Below are 16,145 nucleotides of genomic sequence, written 5' to 3'. Positions count from 1 at the left end.
GGACTTCACTCATCTAACTTAGCATAAGAGCTAACATTCTGTAAACCACAGAACACACTCAAATCTGACTAAAGTCTCAAGTCTGACTAAAACTCCACTTCTAAATGTTTAGATGAGAAAAATAGAGTTGCTGGACGGACAAAATGTAGAACTACATGGGACGTACCGCTAGCTGATAGCTGGTAGATTACTGGAACACTCAGTGTTCCTCAGTGTAGGGCTGTCGCGCAGCATTTATTAGCGCTAAGTGCTGCTAACCACGACTAGCGCTTCTGCTAACCACGGCGAGCAATGCTGCTAACTGTGGCAGGCCCTGCTACTAACCACGGAAAAATACTGGAAATCTAAGCCTAGTGTAAATAAATGGAAGCACTTTACTCACCAAATAAAAGTTTTCAGGAGAGAAATCTGTGTAGATAAACATTTTTTTTTTGTTTTTGTTTTTTTGAGAATTACAGTTTTATTTACTTAGGGGCCCCAGCGGCGAGATCTGCTGAATCAGAAGGGAAAACGGCAAGATCCTTGTTTCTTACTATTGTAAAATGCACCTTATAATCCAGTGTGCCTTATAGTTCGTAAAATATGGTAACTGATGATAAAAACTCGAGACCATAAATTCTGAGACCATTCTGAGACCATAAATTCTTAGTTAGCAAGATAACTGCATAACATTAAGTTGGTATATTGTATTACTGTTATCTTGCTCAACTCTAGATAAGATATTACATGTTTTTTTTCTAAAGTTGTGGGGGTATTTAACATACCTCAATTCAGTGTCACATATGTTCTGGATATACATCATATACATCATCTGATTTCTGAATGATTGGAAGAAATTACATCCACACTCAATGCCAGAGACCACACACATATCCCACAGATCAGTACAGTGTTCTTTAGCCTCCATGGGACATGGCAAAACTCATGGGACATAACACTTGCATTTTAGTGTATAACACATAAGAACAAGCAATCTCAATAAAAACACTGGCAGTAGAACGGTTGTGGAAGCATGACACACTTTCAACATGTGAGTTTACTGAATTTCTGTCATGCTTAAGCTGCCATAGTCAACTGTACATCATTGTGTATGGAAATATTTAAGACAGCAGCTGAGATGTGAAGCAGTGGGTCAGTGGGCAGCACTGGGCACAAGCTTACAGAACGGGACCACTAAACACTGGCACTGCCTGGCTGTCTGAAGTACAAATCTGGGTTCACTGGATGCCAGAACACTACATGCCTGAAGACAATACAAACCAACGACCTGAAGTCACTGATACAGCAGGTAATGATATTAATAACACACTTTGTGTATCTAGTGTATCTAAGATTAGAGTAAAATAAATGATTTTTATTTCTGGTAAGTATTATTTTGTGATATTGTTGCTTAATGTTACTAAAACCTGTTGGGATAGTTAAACAAGATGAGTCTCATTTTTCGTAACTTTACATCTTAGCATCAACATTTCTCTGAGTTTCTGTAGCTAGAGAAGCTAACATTAGCGAAAAAACTGCTTCTCTCACTCAGTGTTACTAAAGTCTGCTAAAGTAGTTCAACAAGTTTCCCCAAGTTTCTATTTCACCTTAAATGCAGCTGCAATTACATACACAGTAAAAGAAAATCAATCCAAACATTTTTTACAATACATTTTTAAGCGTTTTTCTTTTGTGTAAGAATTACAGCCAAGTGTATGGTTACATTACATGTACTCTGTTTCTGTTTTATGGACATATTAAACAATATTTAATATAAAAACATTAGTTTAAGTTAGTATAGTCTTAGGTTTATTCTACACGTAAACAGTAATATTTTTAATAATGGTAGGTTAAGTGTTCCCTGTACAATTAGAACAGTACTTGTCTGAAGCTGTCAACATTAGTTGTCTTTTATATCTGAACAAATATGAACTTGTAATTATAAATGAAATATTTATAACTGAATTGAATTTGGGACCTTGTGAATTGGAATCAAATCGATTCTGTAAATCAGTGGTGATACCAGTCCTACAAGTGTTCATTAAGCCTTTCATAAAATGAATGTCAATTATAGAAGTTTTGACATTTATAAATAAGCTGTTGTTATTACAACAGTTCAATTCAACAACTTTTATTTCACTACTATTCAGTTACTGTTATCAGCTGAGCCTCTGGTTAACCTCTCTTGAAGTGCATTAAAGCGGGATTGGAAATCAAAAACCAAGCAGCTGTGAAATTTGGAAAGAAAGTTCTAAGCTTGTGCACAGTCATGGGTGATTCACCAAGGTGCTTTCGTGATGTGTCATGATCTCAGAGCTCACGTACCATTCTAAAATGTGCTAAAGGAACCTGCAAATCTGCTCTTGAAAGTTAAAACACTCTTATTTATCGGTGTGGAATGGGTTTAATTCCTTCTGAATTGTACTCGTATCAAATGCAGAGAAATCAAACTCCATTTTGGCTCTGATGACACTCGCTCAGAGTGCCATTTGGGCTCTGGGCCTATCAGTTTCACAATCGAGGCTTTATTCCCCTGGACTAACGGCAAAGACTTTAAGGGTGATTACAGATGGATTGTCTTAAGTAACCACAGAGCGAGGAGGCACTGTAAGTTAAATCTTATCCTGGCAGAACACTCTTAACAAAGAGTAGCGTTCAGTTTCACTAAGAGTTACGGGAAAGCTAGTTAAGAATCAGGCTTGGGTTTAAGGTAATATTTGGGATGATTAGTCAGTGCTTTTAAACAGTGCAGTGCTGGTTTTGGGTTATATAATGAAAGACAGTTCAATTGTGATCATGATGAAGACTTGGATATATGCCATTGTTCTTCTATACTCATTCTGTACTGTTCTGAAGATGCAGACAGATATTGATACTGTTTTGGGAGTGATGTGACAATATGACAAAAGGTTTAACTAAATGAGATGAACTAAAAGAGAGGATATTCATATTACAAGATATTAAACACATTACAAAATGATCATTTAAAAAAAAGGATCCCATTTGATCCAGATTTAACATTTATATAATGATAAAGATTATTTTACTTCTTTATTTATAGGCAGCTCTTCTTACCTAACTTAATTGTATGACATCAGAAATCTCAGAATTGAATCAGAAATAGGATTAAAAAGAAGGTGCATACCTATATACTCTACAATTGCTTGCAGACAAAAGTGCACCATTCAACACAAATAATGTAGATCATAGAACCTTTTATCATTTGCATATAATCTTACATAGGAAGATACAAGAAAAGTGTCATATATAGGCCCTGCAAGTCTATAAATGCATCGATTGGACACTAAACACTACTGCTTTATGTTTAATTCTATATTTCAAACTGGCATACCAAATTTAAGGGAACAGGAACTAAATTAGTGTGCTGTCCACTGTGGGTGGTTATGCCTTTTATGACAAATACCTAAAACACACCTGATACTGTGAATCGAGACATTTAATATACTCTCCCAACTGCAGACATTGAAGCTCCCACCCATCTGGCGTTCGCATTGCTTTGCCATGGTCATGTCTGCTAGTCATCAGACTCACTCACAAGATAACACCTCACAACATATACAGGTAAGGTTGTTCCTAGGCAGTGAACTAATTCATGAACTAACACTTCATGATCAAATTACATCCTGCATTCTACATTTTGTAATAATTATATGACACTAAGGGTGTACTGACACTAGGCAATCCTGGGCATGCCAGGGCATGGTTACCTCCCAAAGCACCGCTCGATTGACTAGTGTGAATGCTCCAAACAGTTGTGTGAATGGTTCACTTGGACAAGATGACGTTAGCGATGCGACGTTCCTGTTATTAACCAACATGGCGTTTTGTGCCTCTCGGGAGCGCACACTATGTCGCTATGTATGTAACTGTGACTGAGATAACTGTGACTTTTGGTGTGTATTTCTAGGCAAGTGAAAGCGGATTATCTCCGCTTTTAACAAGATGTGCTCCCGAGAGAGGGTGCTTTGTATGGAGGGGGTGCTGAATTCGGCACAATACAGGCAAGCCCACTGAGCAGTGAGAAATGACCCAAGTGTGCTCGGGCACGAATTGTTTAAACGGTGTGTGAGTGAAGGCCAGGCCATCTTCAAAAACAAACTTGATTTCTATTCTTAAATCTACAGATTCCAAATGTTTAAACTGCACTTACAGAGCTGTATGCACTTAGAAGAGTTTATTCACAATATATTGCTGTGTAGGTTTTTTTTTATTATTATCTTTAACACAGTCCTACATATAGCATGAATACTAAAGTGAACACAAAGCAAAGATACTGCCTTAAGCAGGAAAGTAGGCTGGATGAGGCAAGATTCTGGTCATCCTTGAGCAATGCAAGTACACTGAAGTTCTCTGGGGATGTCTCTGACAAAACAGCCCCAGACAAATATGGCCATTGGCTGTCCTGGGAGCCACTGGGGAGATTCCCTGTGCAGACAAGGCCCATCAAACAGATGCAGTGATTCTGGAAAAGTCCCACTGCTCACTGCACTGTGTTGAGGGAGGAGGGGATGCGGGCCTTCTCTCTGCAGTGCTAAACAAGGGCAAGGGTTGGCTTTGTAAATAGTGATGTCCCGGGTATTTATATGAGATACTTTTATTTCTCAGTATTATCTCTACAAGAGAGTAGTGTACTTTAAACAACAAATGACCTAATAAAATGTATCTTCTGCTGAACACACTGTTAAAAAAGTACTAACACATCTCACTTAGCACAGCTGGAGGCTTGTTCCCTGCAGAGATGCAGCAAATCAGGTGGAACAATAGGGGTCAGTGGGTGATCACAGAGCAAAAGATCCAGTGATCAGAACCAAAGAGTGCCAGTAGGAGGGTTAGTTCTGAAAACAAATGTTCTAATGATTAAGACTGATAGCACTTAGGCAGTGGTCTCAGAACAAATGGTCCACAGATTAGGACCAATGCCAGGATGGAGCCTAGTCCCAGAACATTGATTCAATAGTGGCAGTCAGAGAGTGGTCTCTGAACAAATGATCCCACAGTTAGGGCCATTGGCAGTTAGGGAGTGGTCTCAGAACAAATGATCCACAGATTAAGACCAATGGCAGTAGTGGGCTTAGTCCCAGAACAAATGATCCCACAGTTAGAACCATTGGCAGATAGGGAGTGGTCTCAGAACAAATGATCCACAGACTGGGACCATTTGCATTAGTGGGCTTAGTCCCAGAACAAATGATCTCATAGGGAGGACCATTGGCTGTTAAGGAATGATCACATAGTTAGGACCAGTGGGGTCAGAAAGCGGTCTCAGAACAAATTATCCACATATTAGGACCCATGGCAGAAGAGGGATTAGTCTCAGAACAAATAATACCACAGTTAGGACCATTGGCAGTTAGGGAGTGGTCTCAGAACAAATGATCCATAGATTAGGACCAATGGCAGTAGGGGGGCTTAGTCCCAAAACAAATGATCCCACAGTTAGGACCACTGGCAGTTAGGGAGTGGTCTCAAAACAAATGATCCACAGATAAGGACCAATGGCTGGAGGGGGTTAAATCCCAGAACAACCAGTGGTCCTGAGATCTAATGCCTGTAGGGGGGTTAGTTTCAAGACAAATCTAAGACCTGATGATTAGGACTTAATGGTGGGAATCACAAAACTATATTCTTATGATGCTTTGCCAATGATAAAGATATAATGTCACTGTGACTCTGCGACATACGATATATCACAAGGAAATTATCTACGATACGTCAGTGCCTCTGTGTTACTGAAGAGGATAAAATACATACAATCTAATAAAATACCAGGAGTTATGGATTTATTTGAGTCAATTTCACTTATTGTTTAGCACATTCGTCTCACAGCACTGAGGTCCTGGGTTCAAGTCCCTATCTGGGTTTTCTAGTGTTTCATAGTTTCCTATGTTTTCTAAAGTCGTATTGGTTCCTCTGGGGATTCATTCAACCAATATTTTTTACCGCAGGTTTACTGTATTCATTTGATTGTTTCTATATATATATATATATATATATATATATATATATATATATATATATATATATATATATATATATATATATATATATATATATATATATATATATATATATATATATATATAACAATTGGTGAGGTTTTCAAGACCAGTAGCAATCACAGGGTGGTCTTAAACTAAATGATCCAGTGATTAGGACCAATGACAGTCAGGTGTGGTCTCAAAACAAATCCAGTGATTAGGACCAGTGGCAGTCATGAAAGTTAGTCGTAGAACAAATGGTGCAGTTTTCAAGACCATTGTTAATCAGGGAAGTTAGTCTCAGATTAAATAGTCCAGTTATTAGGACCAGTAGCACTTAGAGTGTGGTCTCAAACTAAATGATCCAGTTATTAGGACCAGTGGCGGTTAGGGAAGTTAGTCTCAGAACAAATGGTGCAGTTATTAGGACAAATGGCAGCCAGGGGAATGATCTTAAAACAAATGATCCACTCATTAAGATTAATGGCAGTCAGGGGTGGTCTCAGAACAGTGGAAGTTTCCATTCTAGTGTTATAAATCAGCAACCTGCAGCAGTGAAGTTCATTTTTGGAGATTACCAAATTGTTTGAATGTCTGCAGTGTGGAACATTTTACAGTGGAAAGTGGAAAGAGCCCAACAGCCACTTTACTGTAGTATTTAAAATGAAAGAGTATGAGGCAGTTAAACTAGCAGCACATAATATATGAGTGACAAGGCTTTTTAAAGCTGGTACATACAAAATAAGCTGTGAGTTTAAAGCAGCAGTGTGCGAAAATACATAGTTGTTGCTTCTGAGCTCCTCCTACAGTCTACAAGTAGAATTTGTGCTTTGAGTCACAACTAAGGCTACAATCAAAGTACAAGCCACATTTTCTCAGTTCGGATCTTAACAGCTCATATTCACAAATGTAAGTGATCTGTATCTGTGTGTAATGTGAACGTATCTGTCCCTGAAACGCCTCACGTGCCCACATTGATACGTGTATAAACATCTTCTTCTTCACCAACAACAAAAAACATCATATTTGACAGATGACTCGTAGCTTTATAAAGGGAAATGGATGTGTTAACAGCTCATATGTGGAGCATCTTTTTCTGGAGTGGAGAAACAGCAAACAGCTGGTCTCAAGTACATGCTCAGGTCGAGGAGATGAAAAAAGGTCAGGCAGTTTGCTTTTGCTGTTTTTGCAGCTATAGCTGCACAGCTGCACCAAGAGATGCAGTGTGGGTACGAGAAAGAAGCACGTAGCGCAAAAGCAAAAGCAAAAAGACGCATGAATTCCATCTTAACCGTTTACATTCATGTCGCATGTCCATGGATTGGATACGTATCCGTTTTAGGACCACATATGAAAAAGACTCAAATCTGATTTGAAAAAAAATGGATTTGGCACGTTCATACAGCCGTGAAAAAATCAGACCTAAGCCACATTGAGCCAAAAAAACAGATTTGAATCACTTCAGCCTGGTAATGTGAATAAAGCCTAAAGGGTACAATTCTCACATGCATTTTGTAAACTGAGAGACACAGAAGCAGAATCTGAAGTAAATTATGTTTACACTATAGTTTAATATAGTATTATACAAATTTTACTTGAGTATTAGCCGGGTTACCTGGACATTTGCAGTCCTCATGAGCACTATTCTGCTTGCTTTACCAAAGTTACAGAGTGCAGCTTCTGCTGTGGTGAGCTCAGGGTAGCTACAATACAAGCAATATTCTAACTATTACAGGTCAGTGGAGCATCAACATATTTTTAAGCTTTTACAATTTATGCAAAAAAAATAAAAATAATAATCAGTATTGGCAATTTTACAACAATTTTACAAATATGTAGCTATCTTTAGTAGCTAGAGTTGCTGTGGTTCCTAAATGCTTTCACTTTTTTAAACAATACCAAACACAAGGGCTCAAAAGGGCAGCAAATGATTCTTTAGACGCTTTCGGTTGAGTCGATTAATTGAGTGAATCAATGATACAAAACAATGTTTACAACCCCTTGCATTACTATCAAGCACTGACCTCATGTACACACAGCCGCAGAAAAATAAGAGAAATAACGCACTAAACGAGTCACAAAAGAAACTCTGAAGGAGAAATTAATATTGTGTTCCACAATTAATCACGATTCCTCACCGAAGAGCAATGACACTGCAGTTTTTAAAAGCAGAAGAATTTATTTCTAGCTAAACATATGCTTTATCCCACCAGCTGTTTGTGTCAAAAGTGCTGGAACTTTTTTGGTACAAGCTCAGTCTTCGGACTGAGAGGAATAGTTAGAAAATATGCACGTGCAGGTCTCTGGGAAGTGCCGGTAACCAAGGTAAGATGGATAAACACTTCAGAAATGAGTAGCGCTTTCGGATATTTTAGATTAAAAGGATAAAATTTCTGTATGTCTGTATATACTTATTCCATTTTGAAAATTGCATTAAAACTGCAATTGGAATTAATCGAATTAATCATTCAATCAATCATCAATCAATCATCGTTTGATATTGCCATCACAATGCATGCATGTGCTATGATCACATGAGGAGGATGTGGATGTCAGGTGCAATGCCAAATTACATCAATAACATCATGCAACTGTTCTTAATCTTCATTATATATCTACCAGAGGTAGATTATATCTGACGAATATCATTTTTTTCTGTACTCCAATCTTGGATACACAAAATGCATTATTCATGTTGTCATATACTGAACCATTGACTTCCTGTGACTTCTGGGTAAATCTTGTGAAATATCCTGCACGTTATAATATTACAATACATATTGCAGAAAATACATATTGTAACGTCCTTTTATACAAGATCAATGCAATCATATCATGCATTACTTGCAATAATATTAATATCAGATCAGACTCTGTATTATTTGATTTGAAACGCTGAAGAAAAAGTGGTTCTTTTATAGCACCTCTGAAAGAACCATTTGACACCCCTTTATATGCAAGAGTGTACAGACATGCTAGCTATATATAAAAGCTGGAATGTCTTGTATTGTCTTATGAGAATTACCTCATAAGTGCATGTGCTTATGTGAGAGCATGTGGATTGGATAACAGTATCAAATGGGTCTGAGAGCTGCTGAAAACAGAATCTCCCCTGTGGGTGGCACAGGGAGCTCGCTGATTGGCCAGTGCCTTTCAGGCTGTATTTTAGCTGAATATTACCGGCATTACCAATGATAGTTGCCATGTTTAATGTTACAAATGCTAAGGGATTCTCAATAGTGCCCTAAGCACCCTATAAAGCACTTGATGCAATAAAGTCGTGTAAAATGATCAGAAAATCAATAACATTAACACAACTGTTGCCAAAAGTGAGTAAGCTGAAAAGCACATCTGTGGTGACATACTCCTGTGGAAATGGTGTCACTTTCAAAATATACACACACCAGCAGGGCATATATCTCCACAATGCAGTCCGTCTGCTCCCATGTAGATGCACAATGCACTCACAAAAATGATGCATTGTATTGAGTCACTTCTGCAAACACAGACAATCCACAGATGATGTCCACAGTATTAGGTACTACTGACACAGCATGACTATTCTAATATCAATATTGAAATCTTGCATACCAATCAATGCCACATTTTTTTATGCTTAAACATTTCCATGAAAGCCCTTACGTTTTTAAGCAATAGAATCCACATATACAGCTCTAGAAAAAATTAAGAGTGCACTTCAAAATAAACAGGTTCTCTGATTTAACTGTCTATAAGTATATGTTTAAGTAAAATGAACATTGTGGTTGTGTTCTATAAACTACTGATGACATTACTCCTAAATTCCAAATAAAAATATTGTCATTTAGAGCATTTATTTGCAGAAAATGAAAAATTGTCAAAATAACAAAAAAAAAAAGATGCAGTGCTTCAAACCTCAAATTGGCAGAATAACCCAGATTTTTTTATCACAGCTTTCATGCATCTTGGCATGCTCTCCACCAGTCTTTCACACTGCTTTTGGGTGACCTTATGCCACTTCTGGCACAAAAAATTCAAGCAGTTCAGAATTGCTTGGTGGCTTTTGCCCATTTATCTTCCACTTGATTACATTCCGTAGGTTTTCAATGGGGAGATTTGGCTGACCCTGACACTGTCTTGATCTCTCCAGGTCTCCACCTAAATATTTGATGGCCAGGTTTTGAGCAAAGCTGAAAATTTGACTCAGATAAAATGTTATTAGTCCAGTCCTCTACAGTCAAATTCTTTTGATCTTTTGCAAACTTCAGCCTGGCTTCTCTTTGCTTCTCATTGAAGAATGTCCTTTTTCTAGCTTAAGTTCTGCCTTTGAACTGTTCTTTCCATGCCATTCACCCCAGCTGCCATCTGGTTAGAAATGTTCATGCAAACATACAACTATTCACAATCAATTCAAGAGGCACCACACACATATTGCACAGTTTGGCACAGTGGCCAGGTTCCACTTCGGTTGAACAGTCCTCGGCCAAAAAAGTTAAGTGCACATGATCAGCTTCAATCCAGAGGTTGGCTTTTTAAAATAGACGTATGAGTGATGTTAGCATTGTTGCAGATGTTAAAGCTCATATCATACACCACATGTCCCAGAATAAAGCCTCTTCTAAAGATGATGCACAAGAAAGCCCACAAACAGTTTGCAGAAGACAAGCAGATAAAGGACATGAATTACTGGAACAATGTTCTCTGGTCTGATGAGACCAAGATAAACTTATTTGGTTCAGATTGTGTCAAGCATATGTGTTGTGGCAACCAGGTGAGGAGTACAAAGACAAGCGTGCCTTTTTTTCATACAGGCTTGGGGTCGCAACGTCTCTTAACATCTACCTGCTCCCTGATGTAGTCATGGAAGAGGATTTCAGTGGCAACCTGTGAATCTCTAGTGAATGCCATGCACAAGAGAGTTAAGGCAGTGTTTGAAAATAATGGATGCTACTAGAGGTGGACAATATGACAAAGTATCTGTTATGATAATAGAAAAACATCTATCGTTTGTGTTATTCTTTATCATCTATATCACAGCAAAATACAGCAGTGGTTTTGTTGCCTGGACAACAGCCCAAAAAAAGTGACTGAACATATAAGTAATAAGTTGTTGGACTCAAAGTTTGTGCACAATTTAATTTCAGTTCAAAAGTAAAAGTAAAAAGTATGTTCCTACTTTTCATTTTATGTTTAATTAACAATTTGGACATAATTTCTTAATAAAATGAGAGTTAATCAAGTAAGAAAATGAGTGTCATTAAATATGCAATGAGAAATAGGTCTTTCATGTGATGTGGTTAGTTTATAATTAAATTACCACATCTTTAAAACACTTGCTATATCATGATATACTGTTATCAGGATATGAAGCAGCCTATATCAGGAAATTTTGGTTGTCACACAAAATATTGACACTATGTGCATACTTTTTTTTTTACTTTATTCCACTCCTGGTGAAAAAATTCAAGCAGGTTTAAATTTGGGATCATTTTTAAGCGGTATATTTTTCTCTGTACAATATATTATAGCAAAAAGTCAGCATGTTAGGCAGCCACATTCCCCAAAGCACCTGAACATGATACATCCTGCTATAGGCAACAGTTCCGCCTAGAAATTCCAACTATATTCAACCCCACTATTAACCTGTGGTTGGGTTTCGGAAATAAGCTGTATTTGTCCTGAAGCGCCCTCTCTGAGCCATGGCGTCTCTGTTACATTCTGGATGAGGAGCCTGGCTATTGAAAATCGAAGTACTCTGGAGTTATTGATGCACCTACCTGGACATATATCAGTGTCAACATGTATATACAATACATACAGTATAAACAATACATAAAGTCAATACAGTACCTAGTGCATTTAGAATATACCCTATACATTATAGTAATGCACTCACTACACAGTGTGTGCTATGAACTATGAATATATTCTAATATACAGCTCTGAAAAAAAAATAAGAGACCACTTAAAATGATGAGTTTCTTTGATTTTACCAAATTGAAAACCTTTGGAATATAATAAAAAAGGAAGATGGATGATCAGAAGCCATCAAACCAAGCTGAACTGGTTGAATTTTTGCACCAGGAGTGGCATTAAGTAATCCAAAAGCATTGTCTAAGACTGATGGAGGAGAACATGCCAAGATGCATAAAAACTGTGATTAAAAACCAGGGATATTCCAACAAATATTGATTTCGGAACACTTAAAACTTTAGGAATATGTACTTATTTTCTACAAATAAATGCTCTAAATAAAAAGATTTGTATTTGTAATTTGGGAGAAATGTTGTCCATAGTTTATAGATTAAAAAAACAATGTTCATTTTACTCAAACCTATACCTATAAATAGCTAAATCAGAGAAACTGATTCAGAAACTGAAATGGTATCTTAAATAGCTGTATAAACTAGGGACGTGAGAAGATTGCGACCACAATAAAAAAAGACACCTAATTGGATTATTTTGGACACTATGAGAACACACTGTGCCCTACAAACGCTTAAAGCAGGAAAAAGGCACCGGCTCGTGTGCATCCCTCCCTGCTTTAGGCAGGTTTTATCGCTGAAAGGGCATTGCCACAGTGAAACAAAGGCGAAGAAACAGCCGCGCGCATCCGAGCACTGACTATGTAATGTTTTCCACATGCGGTGCCATGCACATCTTTTCCCGTATCGACCCTTGTTGAACCCGGTCTGGTGCGGCGCGCGCGATTATGTAATGTTATTGATGGTTTCAGCCCCGCTGCGAACAATGCCGGAGCGACTGCTAACGCTTAACCCCGTTAGAACAGCACAGTCAGGCACACACCTGCAGCGGAGGCAAGCTAAAGCCTGACCATGCAAATGCATGCAAAATCTAGCATTGGCAAGCTTTTTTAGGCTATTTATAAAACAAGCACAAAACAAGTAGCAGTCTGGCCTCCATTTTTCACTAGGCGCTATGCTATGCATCCTCCCTGCTCATACTGTACTGTAAGTAGTCCAGATGCATTGCATAGAGCAGAACTAACAGAATTATTTGCATGTTTCAGATGCATTACATATGCATTCACTGTATCTGCATTCAATGCATCTTTATAAACATCCTTGCAATTTGCATCATTGTCTTATTTGTTTCCAATGCACTGTGCATTTATTATAAGCATACTTCCATGCACTTAGCCTGACTGACCGTCAATAACACAGTGCTAAAATGTGAGTCGAGAAGCTGACGCTCGTGGACCGTAAAACAAAACACTGCACTGGGTGGTGAAATGCTGCATTTACTAATTTGCATCATGCAGATGAATTGCATATACATTCACTGCACCTGCTTCTTCATGTACAAGCATTGCATTTGCATCACTGCCTTATTTTCCCAATGCACTGTACAATTAAGCACTTTTTTCCCAATGCCCTAAACGTCTGTTCACTGTGATGTAATGCTAGTCCACATTGCATTGCATATAAAACTAAATAATGCTGCTTTCAAAAATAAATTAAATTAATTTAAAATAAATTAATTGCATATGCATTCACTTCATCTGCATGTTTGTGTACAACCATGATTTTTTTCTCCCCAAAATGCACTATAATAAGCTCACCTCCATTCATTTTATTCACCAAGCCAGGGTGAACGTCAGATGGATGCACTGTGCTCCCTAAATGTGCAACCAATAAGGATAAACTCAAGTCTCGCGCTCCCTCACACTGGCCATGTTCAAGCTCGCATCGTTCATGTTCTACACCGGTTTAGCACCAATCACTGTTGCTCCATGCATGTCAACGCATGGGTGGCAGCGTGAGTAGATAGTCTCGTGCATGCGTGTATAGATAGATGGATAGATGGATGCATGCATGCGTGCGATCCTGCACGAGCTTCACGAGCTCCCGCAGCCTATCTGCTGCAATAGGTAGGCTACTGTGGGCCCTTATTGAGTCGCGCGCGCGGACGCTAGCTGTAAGGACGCTGACAGAGCAGACCAGCCAAAAAGACAGATAAGGGGGGGTAACGTGTTAAAAGGAAGACTAAAGCGTAGCGTAACGTAACGTTACCTTGACGGCGCGACTCTCCTCCTCTACACCCGCAGCGTAACGTTACTCTCCGTGTGTTTGGCTTAGGTCACACGCCGCGCGCAGACCACACCGGCGTCCACATTGCCTTCCCGCCCCCCTGCTCCTTCCACCCTCCAAAGGCGCGCGCGCCGGAGCTGCAGTTCTCGCGCAGCTGCCCGCGCCACGAACACGAGCGCCGCACGCCACACCAGCCCGCACGAGACCGAGGTAGCCACGCCCCCACCCCCTCGCTTCCCAGCTTCCAGTCAGCCCAATAAACTATAGGCGGCCCTTTGTTCTCTCACGATAAGCTTTTAGGTTTTCCCCGAAATGTACAGTCAGGCCGGTCGAGCACTGAGGTAAAAGTGGTCTGTCCGGGGCCGGCCGTGTTGTTTTGAGCCGCTGAGCGGGAAAAACTGCACACAGGGTGGCCTGGAAGACTCAAAACAACATAACTAGCTACCTAACCTAGCATCCTCCTCCCATCTATTAGCAAACAAACACAACTTGACCCTCAGGCTACACTGTGTGCGGGAAGAAAGTATCACTTTGACAGTAAATACCACCTCATTTGGTGGTTGAGATGTAAATAAAGTCATTCAGAGTCGTTTTATGTGAAGTTTAATATATTTTTACGTCTCCAAGATAAAGCTTTTGTTAGTTTTGCAAAAGTAACACATAAATAAACACGTTTAGGTGCTTGTTAATTATGTTGCAATTATGGTTATGTTCATATTACCAGGCTGAAGTGACTAAAATCTGATTTTTTGCTCAATGTGGCTCAGATCTGATTTTTTCATAATTTTTTTTCAAATCAAATTTGAGTCACTTTCATATGTGGTTCGAAATCGGATACGTATCCGATCCATGGACATTTGACATAAATGTGAAATTGAAAATTCATGCGCTTTTACGCATGTGCTACATGCTTCTCTCTCAGAGCAATGTGGCTTGTAATGTGAACGTAGCCTATCTTAAATTAATATTTTAAAAGTTTCAATAGACATCAATGTAAAAACAGTTTATTTCAGATAATTCTGGAGGATTTCTATTGGTCCAATAATGTTGACACAGAGTAAGAAACAGTTTGTGTGATCAGATTGTGCAGTAAACTAAAAATCAACAAAAATGGAGATGCTTGTTTTTCAGTGGACAGTGATAATATAATGTCAAATTTCTGCTATGTTTACCATGTTATCCTCTGTGTTACCTCTCTACAAAATCAGTTCCCAGGTGTGGGTGTTCCCAGGCCATCCCCCGAGAAAACACTTCACAAACAAATGGCATAATGATATCCCATGACTTCTGGCATTTTACTGTATAATTTCTATAGAAAGGCCCATGTGGATAAAATAGGATGTAAATAACATCAACAGGTGCAACTGTGTTCTCTGAAATGATGCAGCTGGATTTTTTACCTTTGGGATTAGTTGGAGAGTCAGAACTTATGATCCAAGATCAGTCAGCACATGGCCTTACTAAAGCTGGTGTATCTGAATGCAATCAGATCCTCACAGCAAGTGTGAAGCCTTCTCAGGAAAGTAGAGCTTGTTACCCTGTTAATATTCTCAGTTTTAGACAGAAGGTTGGATGAGCAGGTTTCAAACAATCATTTGGACACAGATGTACAAACTCAATCATTTCTAAGAGATTGTTGGCCCACATGTTCAGCCGCATGACCTTTGGGGGTTGTGGTATGTTCCCAGTCAAAGGATGATCCATTGGTAATGGCCAAATTAAAACTGGCCAGCTAAGCTATTTTTAGGATGAGCCTATTTTTTATGGCGAGGGCCCTTCAGGCTCTCTCCCTAGTGTGCCAACCATTTCTGTTGCTCCTCAAATGGTTTCCAGTGAATGACGAAAAGGCATAATGAACACCTCTGAGACGAGTTATTTCTGCATGGGTGTTTTTCCACCTGCATTGCCATGAACCCATTCCTGAGCGTTAAAGTAAGGGAAGATTGAGTCTATATAATAATCAGTGTACTGTTTGTGGAGGAGGTTGGGCCTGGATTCTTCTTTTGAGTTTGCAGAAGCTTTTCTCATGATGCCAGACACTTTACTAAGGCATATGTACCATACACATAGTGGGTAGGGCCTTCTGTTGCTCTGACAACAGCATGTTGGAAAAAATTACTTTGCGATTCTGGCCCAT

The 16,145-nt window shown here is 39.0% G+C and overlaps 1 protein-coding gene across 1 annotated transcript in view; it reads right to left on the bottom strand.

Annotated features, from left to right (window-relative positions):
• Positions 1–14,162, bottom strand: part of hivep3a (HIVEP zinc finger 3a) — a 65,477-nt gene extending 51,315 nt beyond the window's left edge. Inside the window, exon 1 of the mRNA XM_007233587.4 lies at positions 13,991–14,162. The gene's annotated coding sequence lies outside the window, so the exon portion shown is untranslated. The remainder of the gene's footprint in view (positions 1–13,990) is intronic.
• Between the last annotated feature and the right edge of the window lie 1,983 nt (positions 14,163–16,145).

This window comes from Astyanax mexicanus, chromosome 3 (genome assembly GCF_023375975.1).
Source record: "Astyanax mexicanus isolate ESR-SI-001 chromosome 3, AstMex3_surface, whole genome shotgun sequence".
Lineage (NCBI taxonomy): Eukaryota > Metazoa > Chordata > Actinopteri > Characiformes > Acestrorhamphidae > Astyanax > Astyanax mexicanus.
The sequence above is the reverse complement of the archived record's forward strand: the minus strand, read 5'-3'. Positions and strand labels throughout refer to the sequence as shown.